At 30.8% G+C, this 15,957-nt stretch overlaps 1 pseudogene across 1 annotated transcript in view; it reads right to left on the bottom strand.

The window, feature by feature from the left end:
* Positions 1-7,380: 7,380 nt before the first annotated feature.
* Positions 7,381-15,957, bottom strand: part of LOC143234777 (DNA-directed RNA polymerase, mitochondrial-like) — a 129,781-nt pseudogene continuing 121,204 nt past the window's right edge. The window contains exons 29-32 of the transcript XR_013018796.1: positions 15,239-15,311; positions 12,305-12,396; positions 9,985-10,064; positions 7,381-8,113 (exon numbers count right to left, since the gene is read on the bottom strand). The product of XR_013018796.1 is annotated as a DNA-directed RNA polymerase, mitochondrial-like (transcript). The remainder of the gene's footprint in view (positions 8,114-9,984; positions 10,065-12,304; positions 12,397-15,238; positions 15,312-15,957) is intronic.

The following is a 15,957-nucleotide window of genomic DNA, read 5'->3' as shown; positions in this document are numbered from 1 at the left end:
TTTTGGAATGAATTTATTAATACTTCTAATGAATTATAAAGTTAATTTATACATAGCAACTTTTAACAATTAATAGTATAATATAACATCTGCACTAAATTTTCCCGATTTTATCGTTCAAGCATTATAAAGCAATGTTACTCACTTGAGAGCTCTTGTTCTTATTTTTTTATGTAAATTTGTAGATATTTTGAAAATAATGAAATGGAAACTTATTTATACTAAGATACCATTTATATGGTCTTATTTTCAGACTTTGCTGGTAATGGAATATACTTGTATTAGACGCTTGATTCATGTAAATAGAATGTTTTTGTCCTAGTCACTGTATTGTTCTTTTGGAATTAAGCACAAAGCTACACAATGGACTATATCTGTTCTTCCCACTACGAGTATTGAAACCTGGTTTCTAGCGATACTAGTCCGTAGACATACAGTTGTGCCAAATGGGGCACCACTGTCTTGCTCTTAATTATAGGAGTTATATAAATATCGTATTTTGTTTGAAGTTAATTACAAGTCTAGACAATGGCAAATCTATACTCTGTCTACTATATGTATCGAAACCCGTTTGCTAGCGTTGTAAGACTGCAGAAATGCCTCTGTGCCACTAGGGGCATTTTGTTCGATAAAGAACTGAGTTTTAAGCACGTAATCATGTATGGTAAAAAGACTAACAGTTCTTACTGTGTTTCTTGACATGAAAATTTATAAATGGCACACTACACGATATAATAGAATTTTTGTAATAGCAATTCTGTAAGGGGTATTGAAAACTGGAAAGCCAAAATAAATAACTTACTAACTTGTACGTTTCAGAAAACTAAACAAGTCTTTGGACCATCGACTTCTGCAGAGAAGCCGAATTCAGTAGAATTTACATAACAAGAGTGCTGTTATACATCTTTCTCACCAACACAACCTTTTTCCTCATTCCGAAACCAGAAATTTCAAAGCAACAATATTTTTTATTGTTTTCATGAATACTTTTTGATATAGTGTCATTACTGAAATATAATATGGAAAAACTTATTCTTTGTCATATATAAAAAAAACTGTTCAGTATAGTTTACAGAAAAACCTGTACAAGCCGTAAATGTCAAAATTTTGCAGTATTAAGATTTCTCGTATAAAAGGCCTTCTACATGACAGAACCTGCGTAACGCGGACGGAAAATTATTTTTCACCTACCTAATCTATCAACAAGTAGGAAAAAATATTTTTGATTAAATATTAATTTATTATTTAATTAATAATTCATATAAATATTAATAAATTCTCGGACATTTTGTTACAGTAAGTATTGGTTAAATATATTCTGTTCTTCTTTCTGCCGTTATTATTCCGGAGGTAGCTATTCGAAAGGTAGCTCATTAACTGAATTCTAAAGCAATTGAATTGGTCTAAGTGGAATTTCGACAAAGCGGAAAGAACTCCATAGTGTTTAAGATACAACTGTGATCTCCATAGTGTAGAGAATTTTGTACATACGTTTAACCATGTTGAATATATTATTTTAAAACAAGCCGAGTGTGTGTTGACTGTCGAATTTATCCCCAAAACTCACAGTCACCTACTGTAAAAAAAAAAAAAAGTCCTTAGTTCAACACACCCATATACATTACTATATATTTACATCACTACAAAACGCGCTTAAAAATAAAAGTTTCTGAATTATGTATGTGATTCTAAGAATCCGAGTGGTCAGATATTTGTTAACAAGTTTATATATATATAACGACAAAATGTAAAAAGTTTGATCGTAGTCTTTGTGTTTTAAGTAGGTTATACATATTTACTAGAAATGAGAAGGGACTTTAGGTAAGATAGTGTGTATTCATTTGTTTTAAGAGAATGGACTTGACTGAGTATTTACTTTAGTTTGCTGCTTTACAGTTACAGTTTCTTTCAAACTGATTTCACAAATTTTGGTTTGGTTTTCAACTTCGTGTAAAGCTACAGGAGGGCTATCTGTGCTAACCGTGCCTAATTTAGCAGAGTAACGCTAGAGGGAAGGCAGACAGTCATCAACACCCACCGCCAAATCTTTTATCAACGAATAGTGGGATTGACCAACGCACTATAACACCCCCACTGTTGGAAGGGCGAGCATGTTTGGTGTGACAAGGATTTGAACCCGCGATCCTCGGATTACGAGTTGAGTGCCTTAACTACCTGTCCATGGCAGGCCGTTTTCAAATTTAGGATTGTTGTTTGAAGTGAGGGACTGCTGTTGTTTTAAATTGTTTCTCAAATCAGATAGACCGTATAATTCAGTAATCGATCTTTATTGCAATATCAGATCCAGTTTTAAGAAGAGACAAAAAAGGTGGCTGCCTGAGGTGCTAAATTATTGATAGTTCCAGTATAATTAGGGGCACTGCCTTAACAGTTAAATTACTGTTGGTCCTGTATAACTTTAAAAACTTATGGTTTTATTTGAGTCGTAAAGACTGAGAATGAATCTAAAAGTAAAATGTAATGATGTGAAAAAAATTACATTTAACCAGAGAATAAAGACTGTGATACCGAAGTTCATATATATCACATACGAATCTCAACCAAAAATTAAGTTTAGTACTTTATGTTGTTGTTGCCATTGTTGAAGAGGATCTTTTCTTCAAACGTAAATGTATGTACATATGTATACACTTCTGCAAGGCCAATAGCTACTTCATTAGCCTTTGTAACACTTAATCTGAAAGTTTAACTTCACCCGAAATTATTTTCATTGAAACAAAGGTATCCATTGTGAAGAAAGAGACAGAGTGTGTCTGATGTTATCAAAAGTTGCCTAGCTTCTCCACTACACGCCTGTAATTTAACACAGTCATATGACTAGTGTTTTATTCAAGGGAAATGGAAGGATGGAATGCTATAACGTTTAACATAAACAAAACTGTACTGTTTTTATAACTAAAATTTTTATTTTTAATCGAAATAATAAGTATTCTGTGTTCCCAAAGTGAATAGCATTGTAGAAATTCCAGATTTTTAGTTTATGTGGAGTAAACTTTTAATTTCTCCATCATAGGTTGTGATGGCATGCACATATCTTTTTATGGTTTTTTTTAATAATTTGGATGTACAACTATTAGAAGGTTTAAGTAGAAGATGATTAAAGCCGACTAGACCCCTCTTTAGGCCGGGCACCTATCTGCTTTCTTCTGGTGCAAGCTGGGCCCATTTTGTCTTTTTTTAGCTAACTGGGAATTTAGGCTTAAATCCGTCCCTGGGTCCAACACTTTTTGGGAATATAAACCTCTTTTATATGCAAAAACAGCTCGATTGGGTTGAGAAAATATTTTATATAGAAGAGCGAACCACTGAAGCCTGCAAGATAGCCTTAGAACTCTATATTCGAGACCCTAACCCAACTATAGACATTCCCAGCAACCAATTAGCAACCCTCATAGAATTCACCACGATAAAGACAAACTTCATGTTCAACAACCACAACTATATACAAACAAATGACCTAAGCATGAACAACCCAGTTTCACCAGTTCTAGCCAATATTTTTATGACACAAGTTGAAACACAAGCAATTAACACAGCATTACATCCACCACTATACTGGTACAGATATGTAGATGACACGGTTGCAGGATTCAAATCTACAGAACACATACTTAATTGTTTCAATCACATTAACTCTACACATCCCAACTTTAACTTCACATGTGAACAGGAAGAAAGCAATCAAATATCATTTTTTAACCTCAAAATTACAAGAACCGATACACAATTTAAAACAGAAATCCACCAAAAAATCACCCATACTGGACTATACATTCCTTGGGACTCAGCACATGAAACAAAACAAAAACTCAATATACTAAGAAACCAAATAAACACAGCCATAAAACTATGATCACCAGATAAAATTAACGATGAATTACACAAAATAAAACAATACTTCATCAACATCAATAAGTTTCCTCCACAAACCGTAGAAAACATTATACGCACATAGCTAGACAGAAAGAAAAATCAACCAACAAAAGTAAATATGTCTCACGAATCAAAAAATCACGAAACCATATACTGCTGCATACCATATATTCCCGACATCAGCAGACAAATAACCAACATTTGGCAAAAACTAGTAACAAAATATGACATTCCAGTTAATACCAAATTTATTCAAAAACCAGGCACAAAACTGACGTCTATACTATGTAAAAACTACACTAACAAACACCACACCAACATTATTTATAAAATACAATGTGATAACTGCCACGACTTCTATATTGCAGAAACAAGTAGAAAAATGGAAACCAGATTCAAAGAACATAACAAGTCACCTTCACACGTTTTCGAACACTGTAAGTCAAATAAACACAACATAACCATAGAAAACACTCAAATACTAAATAAACAAACATAAACAAATGCAAAATTAAAGAAGCCTTACTTATACAACAACTTAAACCCAAAATAAACCAATATAAAGGAACGCCTTTATACCTATATTAATATAATAAATAAATAAAATTATATATTCAAAAGATCTAACACCACCCTCTACATTCCGACACTCAGTAACACAACCCCTTCTAAACATGTGGTCAGCTTCCGGTCAGTTACCTTTCTTTGTTTGTGAACCTGACGATGACCGAAGAAGGTCGAAACGTTGTTCGCTCTTCTATGTAAAATATTTTCTCAACCCAAACGAGCCGTTTTGCATATATATTTCTCTACTAATGGGTTTTTTCGACATAACTGATAAACCTCTTTGGTTAAATCATAAAATAATTTCTTTGACAGTAGAATCATTTTTTGATTATTGTTTGGATCACTGTCCAGTGTTTCAAAACTGTAAAATTGCAAGGTTAATCTAAAAGTGTTTTTTTTTTTTTTAATTTTGCACAAAGCCACACGATGGTTATCTGCGCTAGCCGTCCCTAATTTGGCAGTGTAAGACTAGAAGGAAAGCAGTTAGTCATCACCACCCACGGTCAACTCGCTCTTTTATCAAAGAATAGTGGGATTTGTAGACAGGATGAAAAACAAAATTGGACAAGAAAGATCTACTAGTATTATTTGATGTAAAATCGTTTTCTACATTTTCAATAGATGTAATCGTGGAAGTGCGCCGATGGGTACCCTAAATAACACAAAAATCTATAAATGTTCATACCTTTAGCCTAACGGAAGAGACAGCAGTTTGTGCAGAGTACTTGGAATATTTTACATTCTTATGATTCTTGATATAATTTTCCGGTTTCAGGGCTAAATATCCGTGAAGATTAAGATTGGCTTAATAAATTTCGTTCCCTTTGGGAATATTTGCACCCTTTTTTAAATACAGGAAATTTCAAATTCCAGGTCCCGCACACAGTGTGGTGTTTGACGCTTTACTAAAATAATATCATTTGTAAGGACTCTCAAGATAATTTGCTTGTAAATATTTTCTATGTTGTTTGTATACTTCAGTTTTTTATGTGAATGAATGGGTGTGTGTCGAACTCCTGTTGGATGAATGGAATTGTTGCAAATGTCTTTGATGCACAGTGTTATAATATCGCAACGAATCTAATCTATGGTGATTGGAAATATACTTCCTTGTTGTTTTTACCTTCGTTTCAAGTGCAATCGATAACATTGAGAATTATGCGAGTTGTGTTTGGAGTGACGTTTTGCTTGTAAAAACTCAAGTAAACCAAATTCAAAAACAAACAAATAAACTAAACAAGAAATACGAATTAGAAATCGCTGGTAATAGATTTTGAAAAGACAGATATGCGCCAACATAAACTTCTAACTCTATTATTTTAAATGTTATAACTTATAATTGTATTTTCATAACTGTAAAATTTTATTGATGACATCAAACAGAATATACAATATATTTTTATATAACTTGAATAACCCCCACCAGATAGTAACCGTTAATTTTATATATACAATATTTATATTTGTCGAATTTTCTACAAAAAATAAAAGCATTAATTGTTATCATAAACATATTTAAACAAGGTATTTCTCAAATTTTTATCGTAGATTTATGCTTTATTTTAAATTTTTTGTATAAAAGTATTTATCACATAATCAAATCGTTCAGCCTGGGCTCGGCATGGCCTAGCGCGTAGGGCGTGCGACTCGTAATCAGGGGTCGCGTTCTTCCGTCGCGCTAAACATGCTTTAGCCGTGTATAATGTGACTCAATCTATTCGTTGGTAAAAGTAGCCCAAAGTTTGGTGGTGATGACTAGCTGCCTTCCCTCTAGTCTTACACTGCTAAATTAGGGACTAGGCAGATAGCTCAGTAGCTTTGTGCGAAATTCCAAAACAAACAAACAAACAAACTGAGGCAAATAACTAATAGTAACAGACTTTTGTACTTCTTTCTCTAAAATAATTATCTGTATTTTCTCATAATCGTTTTTTGTATGTGTACTTCCTTAATTAAAATCGATTAACTTTCAATTTGCATGTGATTTAAATAAATATTTTATATTTGAACATTTTCTTGTGGTCTGAGAAAGATACTGGAAAATATTTCTGATGCTTTAATAATGTGAAAGATCCACTTCTTCCTGGGCCTATAAAATTTTCTAAGCATTTACAAAATATCTAATGAAGATAATTCATGAAACTGTTTAAATGTTAACGTTTAACTATTCAGGTATTGATTGTTCTTTATAGACACAAGGTCGATGTTAAAATATCACCAGATGAAAGGCTGAGGTTCGAAACGTTGTTGAATAAACGACCTTCTAGATTAACATCTTTTTTAGTGCTACCATTTTTATCACTTGCAACTATTTTGTGTTTGACTTCTCATTTTTTTTTTTTTACACATGTCAAGTAATCAGTGAAATCATCGTGGAAACTGATAATGTAACACAGTCTTCCTCACACGTGATACCTCAATACAGTTGGTCAAATAGATACCGTTTGTGTAATATGGACTTCTGGCACTTTTAAACAAGCTTTCTATAGTTTAGTCAATTTATATCCAGCAAAAGCGCTATTTGTACAGATGTCAAAATTAATAATAGAAGTCTTTAATACTTTGTAAATATTACCTTTTAAGAACAATACACTTATAATGTATGGGGAATTTATAATATATGCATAAAAACGCTATTTATGAATTGATATTCTAATTTAGGCTTAAACAGCTAAATGACGAATCACATGGACTGACATAACACTGCATTGTCTTGCACCTGATAAGAACCAAGTTAAACAGATATTTCCAACAAAACAACCGTCCAGTATGGCTGATTTTCAAAGTAAAAAGACTAAACTATGTGACAGGTGTACCAGTTCATATAAAATACAATATAAATTCGTGTAAACAAAATGGAGTTGAAATTAAAAGTATTAGTTTTTCAAATGTATAATAACTATACACAATACCAGTATCTAAAGTTCACTGCTTAATAATTTCTTCTTTAATTTGAAAAGAAAAAAACATTTTGATTGCACAAATTAACATAAAAGTCATGAGTGATTAACAATGAATACATAATACAGATATTTTATACATAACAGTACAAATTTTTCACATTTTTGAAGTTAAAAAGTTACAATCATGAAACTTCACCACCAACTACGATTTCTTTAGTTTAGTAAATTCTATAGAAAATGCTATAGTTACAGTTAGTGATTTAACTACATCAACTGTCATATTTTTAACTTTTAGTATTATTTATCAAAAATAAACAACTGAGCACTTTCTGAGTGTGACTTTTTAGAAATTGAGCTAGATACAATGTTGTTTATTTTAAGCTAAATAGTGTTTTTTTTGTTTTTTTTTAGATTTTGCTCAACTTATTTCACTAATAAATAAGTCATTAAATATCTTGTTTCTACATTAAATACTGAATGATGGTTTGAAAATGCTAATCAATAAATGCACATATAAAAAACATAAATAAAATGAAATTGATTCACTGAACAACCTTATTTTACTTTTGTACATATCTAATGCATCCAAGTAGTGTAAAACAACTGTGTAAAGTATTTGCTAAACACCAAGATGTTACAAATAACTTTAACAGTATAATAGAATGAAATCTTTAGTATATTTTACTTGCTCTTCCAACCTCAGCTGAAGAAATACGTTGAAGTCAAAACGTTTTCAACTTGAAATGTTCCTAAAACCAAGAAGTTAATCATGTTATAACAATATGAACTTCTATTTCTCAAATTGGAATAAAGTGAGTATTTAAAGGAGATAAATTCATATAATCTTATACTGCAAGCGATTTATGAATGTTTGTACTTTTAATGATCACTGTCCCATTTTAGTGTAGCCCCACCAACAGCAGTTGTAGACCCCAAAACAGAATAGTAAATGGCCCATTGTACAGGGCTACTTATTGTTTCTTTTATCATATCAATAACTGCAGGAAACAGGTAATTATTTTTTGTTGAAAATCTTAATTTTAAATGAAATAATACATCTATCCCTTTTGCCCAGGCACCTTTGTAGCAGCCCTCTTCTTAAGACAATTATAGTGAAATACTTCATCTGCTTACCTGCAGACACAGATTTATCAATCATATAAAAACTGAAAATAGCAATATTCAGTGCTTTAGAAAATCAATAATCAAGTATTTATCACTTATACTTGTTATAACATAATAGGCCTAATGGTAATATATTATGATTGTTATAATGTAATAGGCCTAATGTTAATATATTATTCATCTTATAATGCAATAGGCCTAATGCTAATATCTTATGTTTGTTATAATGTAACAGGGCTAATACTAATATCTTAACAAGTACAACTGACCAGTTTGTGAAAGGCCAAAACATTACAAGTTTTCATTACTGGTGGACTTTATGGGAATAAAACTGGTTCAACACTTAGAGAAAGGATGCTGCAAAGGTCCCACAAATAATGCCTATTCACACATGATCACATTATCATGCAGTAAGTCAATGTAAGTTTATTGAAAAGTAATTTTAATCCTTTGTAACATGGGAAGTTTATATGTTTTATCATTAATTAACTAATATTGTTGAATAGTCTCAAACACAGCTGGTCCTATGTGACTAACAGTATTATATATACCAACGGTTTGCTCTTTGAGATACAATCATAGACCTACAAAGCTTTAATAAAAGAGTTAACAACAAATTATATTGTGTAGCAACACTAGATAAAACATTTTGCAAAACAAAGCTAACTAAAATAAATACAAGTGCTCGCTATCTTTTAAAACACAAAAACCATTGAATGGGAATTAGCCACTTGGGAACACACAAGCACCATTTCTAACTTTTAACACAAAGTTGGCTAATCAATTTTAAATGCACATTGTGGGTACATTAAGGATCACAAACAAATATTAAATAACTCTACCTAGCTTTTACCTAAATGTTTCCCATTTACTGAGAAACATTTAATCTCATATCTTCGAAAGATTTACCTCTATAAATTAGAAAAGATATTTCTCACTTGCATTTCTTAATGTCACATTACATGTACCATTGTTGTAGTACAAACAGCGGGTTATTATTTGTACAAACACATGCATTCACTACAATATATTTTAAAACTCTGATCCTGTTATGTAACAGTAACAGTCTCCACAAGAAAAACTAAAAGATATTATTTGTAGAAATAAACATTTGATTTTACTATTAATTAACACTAGCACATTTTATTTTATCACACTGACTAATATTTGTTTGTATAAAATTTGCACCATTTTTAGTAGATCCCCAAACACCCTACCTCTGGACCCCTTTGTAACAGCTTTGTTTGCCACACTTATTTTTACACCATTATAATTATTTCAATATTTTACATCCACAAAAAATTATTTACATTTGACAACATTTAGTACCTTCTTTACTCCATCACAGGGTAAATAATACATGGAAAGAGATGCTGCAGTATTTGTGGAAGTCCTACATACAAAATGTACTTAAATATTATAACTTCTGTATTTAAAATGTCACTCAAAAGAAATAAAGCCTCCATTTCAGTACACACAAGATACCTGGACTCACCTTTCTTGGGAATATTACGTAAAGTTTCGTTTAATCTCCTTTTAGCCACGTCGGTAGTTGTGCCATCCTCTGTTAATTCACTGAAACAAGCCAGAAAAACCATTCTTCAAACCTTCCTATATCCTATATTACTGAAAATTTTTAAAATCAGATTTAAATACCTTCACATTACAAAAAGTAATAAGAGTTTTTGATTGTCACAATTGTACTCAATCATATTTAACATGACAGGATTAGTTTTAGTTTATGTCCTTAATCATGTTTAACATGACAGCATTAGTTTTAGTTTATGTCCTTAATCATGTTTAACATGACAAGATTAGTTTTAGTTTATGTCCTTAATCATGTTTAACATGACAGGATTAGTTTTAGTTAAATGGAATTTAACCTCTTCACTAAAGTTCATTGAATCATTACTGTTAAATGAGACACCCTTTGGATGGAATTTAACCTCTTCACTTAAGTTCACTGAATCATTACTGTTAAATGAGACACCCTTTGGATGGAATTTAACCTCTTCACTAAAGTGCATTGAATCATTACTGTTAAATGAGACACCCTTTGGATGGAATTTAACCTCTTCACTAAAGTACATTGAATCATTACTGTTAAATGAGACTCCCTTTGGATGGAATTTAACCTCTTCACTAAAGTTCACTGAATCATTACTGTCAAATGAGACACCCTTTGGATGGAATTTAACCTCTTCACTAAAGTTCATTGAATCATTACTGTTAAATGCAGCCAAATTGTTTTACCCTTTACTGTAACAATGAACATGAAACATGTTTCAACTAGAAAATGTAAAAAAAAATTGTTGAAAGACGTTCTCTAATCTAAGATAATAAAATGGCAGCCATCTATATTTCCATTATTTAACAATTTTCAAGCAATGTTAATGCCAGATATGGAAACTCTGTGGTGATTTCAAGTTGGAAAAGAAATAAAAGAGGTTAAGACTTTTGGTTTTTGATGGAGAAGTAACAACTTTTAGGGAACACCCCTGAAATCTAGTTCCACAGTAGAACAGTGGTTCCAGAGTGTGTGCACAATTTATAACAGTGAAGAAAACAATTTACATGTTTTGCAGAATAGAATTTGTTGTAGATGCTACTTTCTCTTTAGTTAATGAATGATTTATATTTCCCATACATTGTATTTTGGTAAAAATTATAATAGTTTTAAAATGCCACTTAAAATAAACACACATATTTTTGTGGTTTTAAATACTTGTATATAAATACAGGAACATTTCTAAATATATTTTTGGTACATACTGAGTACAGTAGTTTTATTAAACTTATTAATGGTTTAAGTGTTAGTCAAGCCTTCACAATGAATTCAAATTGTCTTTTACACATATCATCAGTAATACTGCTCTAAGGATAAATGTAACAATCATTCTATAAATAGAACACATGTAACATTCATTCTATAAATAGAACACCAATTCAGGTATCTTCACATACCTACTGCTGATTTTGAACTGAAGATACATTATTTTATTTATGTAAACCCAGAATGTATTGTGTTACTTACCACATATATTTATTTTTGGGCATACAACATACATACATCTGACAGATGTTCCCACTAACTGTAAATGCAGAATGTATTGTGTTATTTACCACATATATTTATTTTTGGGCATACAACATACATACATCTGACAGATGTTCACACTAACTGTAAACCCAGAATTTATTGTGTTACTTACCACATATATTTATTTTTGGGCATACAACATACATACATCTGACAGATGTTCACATTAACTGTAAACCCAGAATGTATTGTGTTATTTACCACATATATTTATTTTTGGGCATACAACATACATACATCTGACAGATGTTCACACTAACTGTAAACCCAGAATGTATTGTGTTATTTACCACATATATTTATTTTTGGGCATACAACATACATACATCTGACAGATGTTCACACTAACAAAAGTTTTTTGCTAGAATTTAAAAAAAACAACAACACTTTAGGTGAAATAACAAATACCAGTATCATGTGCATTCCATTTTTCACCTATTATTAACTTTTATTGCCTTTACTGAGGTAGCAAAGTATACCTAAGCAACATAAAAGTAGATTAGTTCCTTTTAAAGATATTTAGAGTTTAACTTCATAGAATCTCCTTAAGAGGTAATGTGGCTCTACAGTTTAATCAAGTAAAAAATTCAGACACTGTTAAATATGTTAGTATTCAGGTAGTGAATCACATATGAAGCTATTTCATTCACAGACATTTAAATCTTAATACATTTTGTGTCACATATAATAAATTAATACAAAAGAGAAAACTCACTGTTCTGGGAATCCAAACTTTTGTACCAAAAAGTCTGACAAATTTTCAAGGATGGGTTGACTGTGAAGAGCTGCAAACTGTTCTCTGCATTTCTTAACAAACAGAAAAATCATGAAAAAACCAGAAAAATTATGAAAAACCAGATTTATAATGGAAAAATGAATGAATTAATTCTATATCAAAGAGTCCAGCATCTCATAAAAAATATTATTACACACATTAAAACCTGCTAAACAAAATGTTTCACCATCAACTAGTTTCAGTTTCTTCTTCAGTGGATAATTAAAAACAGAATGTGACATTCTGTTGGTTCAACCTCACTACTATTAATATTTACATTATTTGCACTTCCTAGGACATAATACGGCTCATGAAAGGTATCTTAGAGTTTGGATTTGTATTAGGCTGAAATTTTACTGTTTTTACAATATAGAACGTGTTGGTTTGTTTTATTACATGGATTGTTAGGCCTGCCTTACAATGATGTTTTACATACCAGTTTTCTTCTTCACTTCATAGAAGAACTAGTAAGAGAAGCCCCTAGAAACTAAAGTTTTGCACACTTTCCCTCATAAAATTAAAAGGTACAAAGGATATGTGGGTAACAGTTTTAATTCTGGAAAAAAACCACTGAAAAGTTTCCTGAACCATCGAAATAACATTAACAAGTATATACAATTTGCAGCAGAAAAAGAAATCAAGGAAAAATTAGGATTTATAGAGATTGTGGCAAAGAAAACTGTGAAACTTTAACCACAAGAATTTCAAGAACATAGAAAATATCTTGACTTCAAGTCCTATCATCTCACTTCCAAGAAAAGTTTAATGATGAAACCTTAATATATTTGTATAAGTGTACAAAATTATCTTTACAAAATGACCATAATGGATACTCTATCAATATCTATTAGTAAAATGAAGTAACCAGAAACAGAATTAACACCAATCAATAAAAATAGTATCTTATATATCAAATAATAGCAAAGTAAAACACTTAAACAAACTTAACACCAACCTTACACATCCTAGTCATATGTTAGTTCACTGAATGATTCCATCAAACCCAAAAAATGGAAAAGGCAGGGTATATAAAACTCCTGGTACTGTATTACCCTGTTACAATATGGTATACATCCTGCTACACATTCTATGTATGCTGTTAAGTGTTGTATATAGCCTGTTACACATTCTATACATCCGGTCACAATATGGTATACATCCTGTTACATGTTGTATACACCCTGCTACACATTCTATACATCCTATTACACATTCTGTATATGCTGTTAAGTGATGTATATATCACATTACATATGGTATACATCCTGTTAAATGTTGTATACATCCTCTTACATGTTGTGTACATCCTGTTAAATGTTGTATATACCCTGCTACACATTCTATACATCCTGTTACATGTGGTATCCATCCTCTTACATGTTATATACACCCTGTTAAATACTGTATATATAACCTGTTAGATGTTGTATATACACCCTGCTACACATTCTATACATCCTGTTACATGTTGTATATACCCTGTTACATATGGTATACAGCCTCTTATATATGGCATACACCATGTTAAATGTTGTATATATATCCTGTTAAATGTTGTATATATCCTGTTAAATCTGTCATGAAACCTTTTCCAGTAGAGTTGACAAAAATTAAGGGCCTTTATAAAGTCTCTGAGAAAGCTGGTGTTTAAACACGTGGCAAGTTTTAATCATCAGGTTTGATGTACAACATTTAGAACCCACTCAGAAGCTGATGTTTAAACACATGGCAAGTTTTAGTGATTGGTTTGGATTTCACTTTTGTCTGGTACACTTGAACATGATTTTAAACAGAAAAAGCTTACAATAGTACAAGATGCTACAAAATCTATTGAAATTCAACAGTTAAGAGGTAAATTCTACATAAGAAGATGAGATATTTCAGGATTTTATTTTGGACAAAATATACTGGAGTTATACAAAAACAGATCTTATATTTAGTTTTACAAACCTGTAATCATTACCACTTATGATACACACATCTACACTAGAAATTTAAAACCAACAACAAAACACATGAAAATTACTAATTAATGTTTGCATTTACTAGTTGAATTGGTGTAGCCAATGTTGGGCTTGTCCTGATACATGGCTTTACAGTGGCTGAAAATATAAAGAGTGCTATCCGTAACATCAGCCAGGGAAGCTTCAGAAGCTTGTCTACACTACTGACTGATTGTTTTGTTAGTACAATCTAAAATCATAAATAAACACAGTTAATAACAATAAACTTTTTCTTTGCACAATAAACAATTTTTATTTAAGACTGACCAAGACATTCAACATGTTTGAACATTATTTAATGCACGAGTCAAAGATCATCAAAATATGCACAGATCATTCTTAAAATGTTTTTCTTGCAATGTAAGAGACGTTGTTGTTTATTAAATAGTGTACTGTCAACACAAGTGTATAGATCAGTTTCAAATAAAATGTCTATAGTGCAATGTAAAAGACTTATTAAATAGTGTACTGTCAACACAAATGTATAGATCAGTCTCATAAAATGTTTATAGTGCAACGTAAAAGACTTTTATTAAATAGTGTACTGTCAACACAAATGTATAGATGAGTCTCATAAAAATGTTTATTGTAAAATATGTTGTTTACTAAATAGTGTACTGTAAACACAAGTGTATAGATCAGTCTTAAATAAAATGTTTATTGTTAAAGACTTTTATTAAATAGTGTACTTTCAACACAAGTTTATAGATCAGTCATAAATAAAATGTTTATCTTGCAATGTATAAGACGTTGTTTACTAAATAGTGTACTGTAAACACAAGTGTATAGATCAGTCTCAAAATGTTTATTGTAAAAGACGTTATTTACAAGTGTAGTTGTTCATCAAATACTCCATGAGAACAATATTTACCCTGTTCATTGTTTCCACTGAATTAGCATGGGTCCAGTAGCAATCGTGAACAGAAACAAAGGTAATTCCTGATCTGAAAGCAATGGGAAAAAGTTTGAAAATGAAGAAACAGAGATGGCTCAGTGAGAATGATTATCAAAATAATTTCATGGCTTAAATCAACATAGAAATATGGAAGCTTTCTGAACTATTCAATAATATCAAAAATTAAAAAAAACAAGTATTGCTTCTGATATTTAACATAAATATCCTGAATATTTAGCACTAAATGTAGTCCATAAACATTACAAAAAAATACACATTTTAAATTCATGTATGAAAACATGTGCATTGTTTGTGAAATGATATAATTTTTTGTTTAATACAGAAACTTCAAAATTACTGCTTCGTTTAAAGACAAACATTATTGCTCTGAACAAATATCTAGCTCACTGACACACTTGTGATATGTATTGGATGAATACAGTAACTTACAAATATCCAAGATTAAAGATGGAATGTTCACATTTTATTAACTTTCATCAAATAAAGGACAGATGAATGGTTAATTTTCAACAAAGATTAAAATTATAATTATTATTGTTATTAAGTGGATTTTAAATTAATACTAAAGAAGAGGGTAAAAATATCTGTATATTTCATGTTATTACAGTATTTAATGAATAACTGTCAATGTTAAAACAAATTTTTTTCTTAATTTAATATTAGTGAGGAAATTT

This window comes from Tachypleus tridentatus, chromosome 12 (genome assembly GCF_004210375.1).
Source record: "Tachypleus tridentatus isolate NWPU-2018 chromosome 12, ASM421037v1, whole genome shotgun sequence".
Classification (NCBI taxonomy): domain Eukaryota; kingdom Metazoa; phylum Arthropoda; class Merostomata; order Xiphosura; family Limulidae; genus Tachypleus; species Tachypleus tridentatus.
This window is presented reverse-complemented; position numbering and strand designations above follow the sequence as displayed.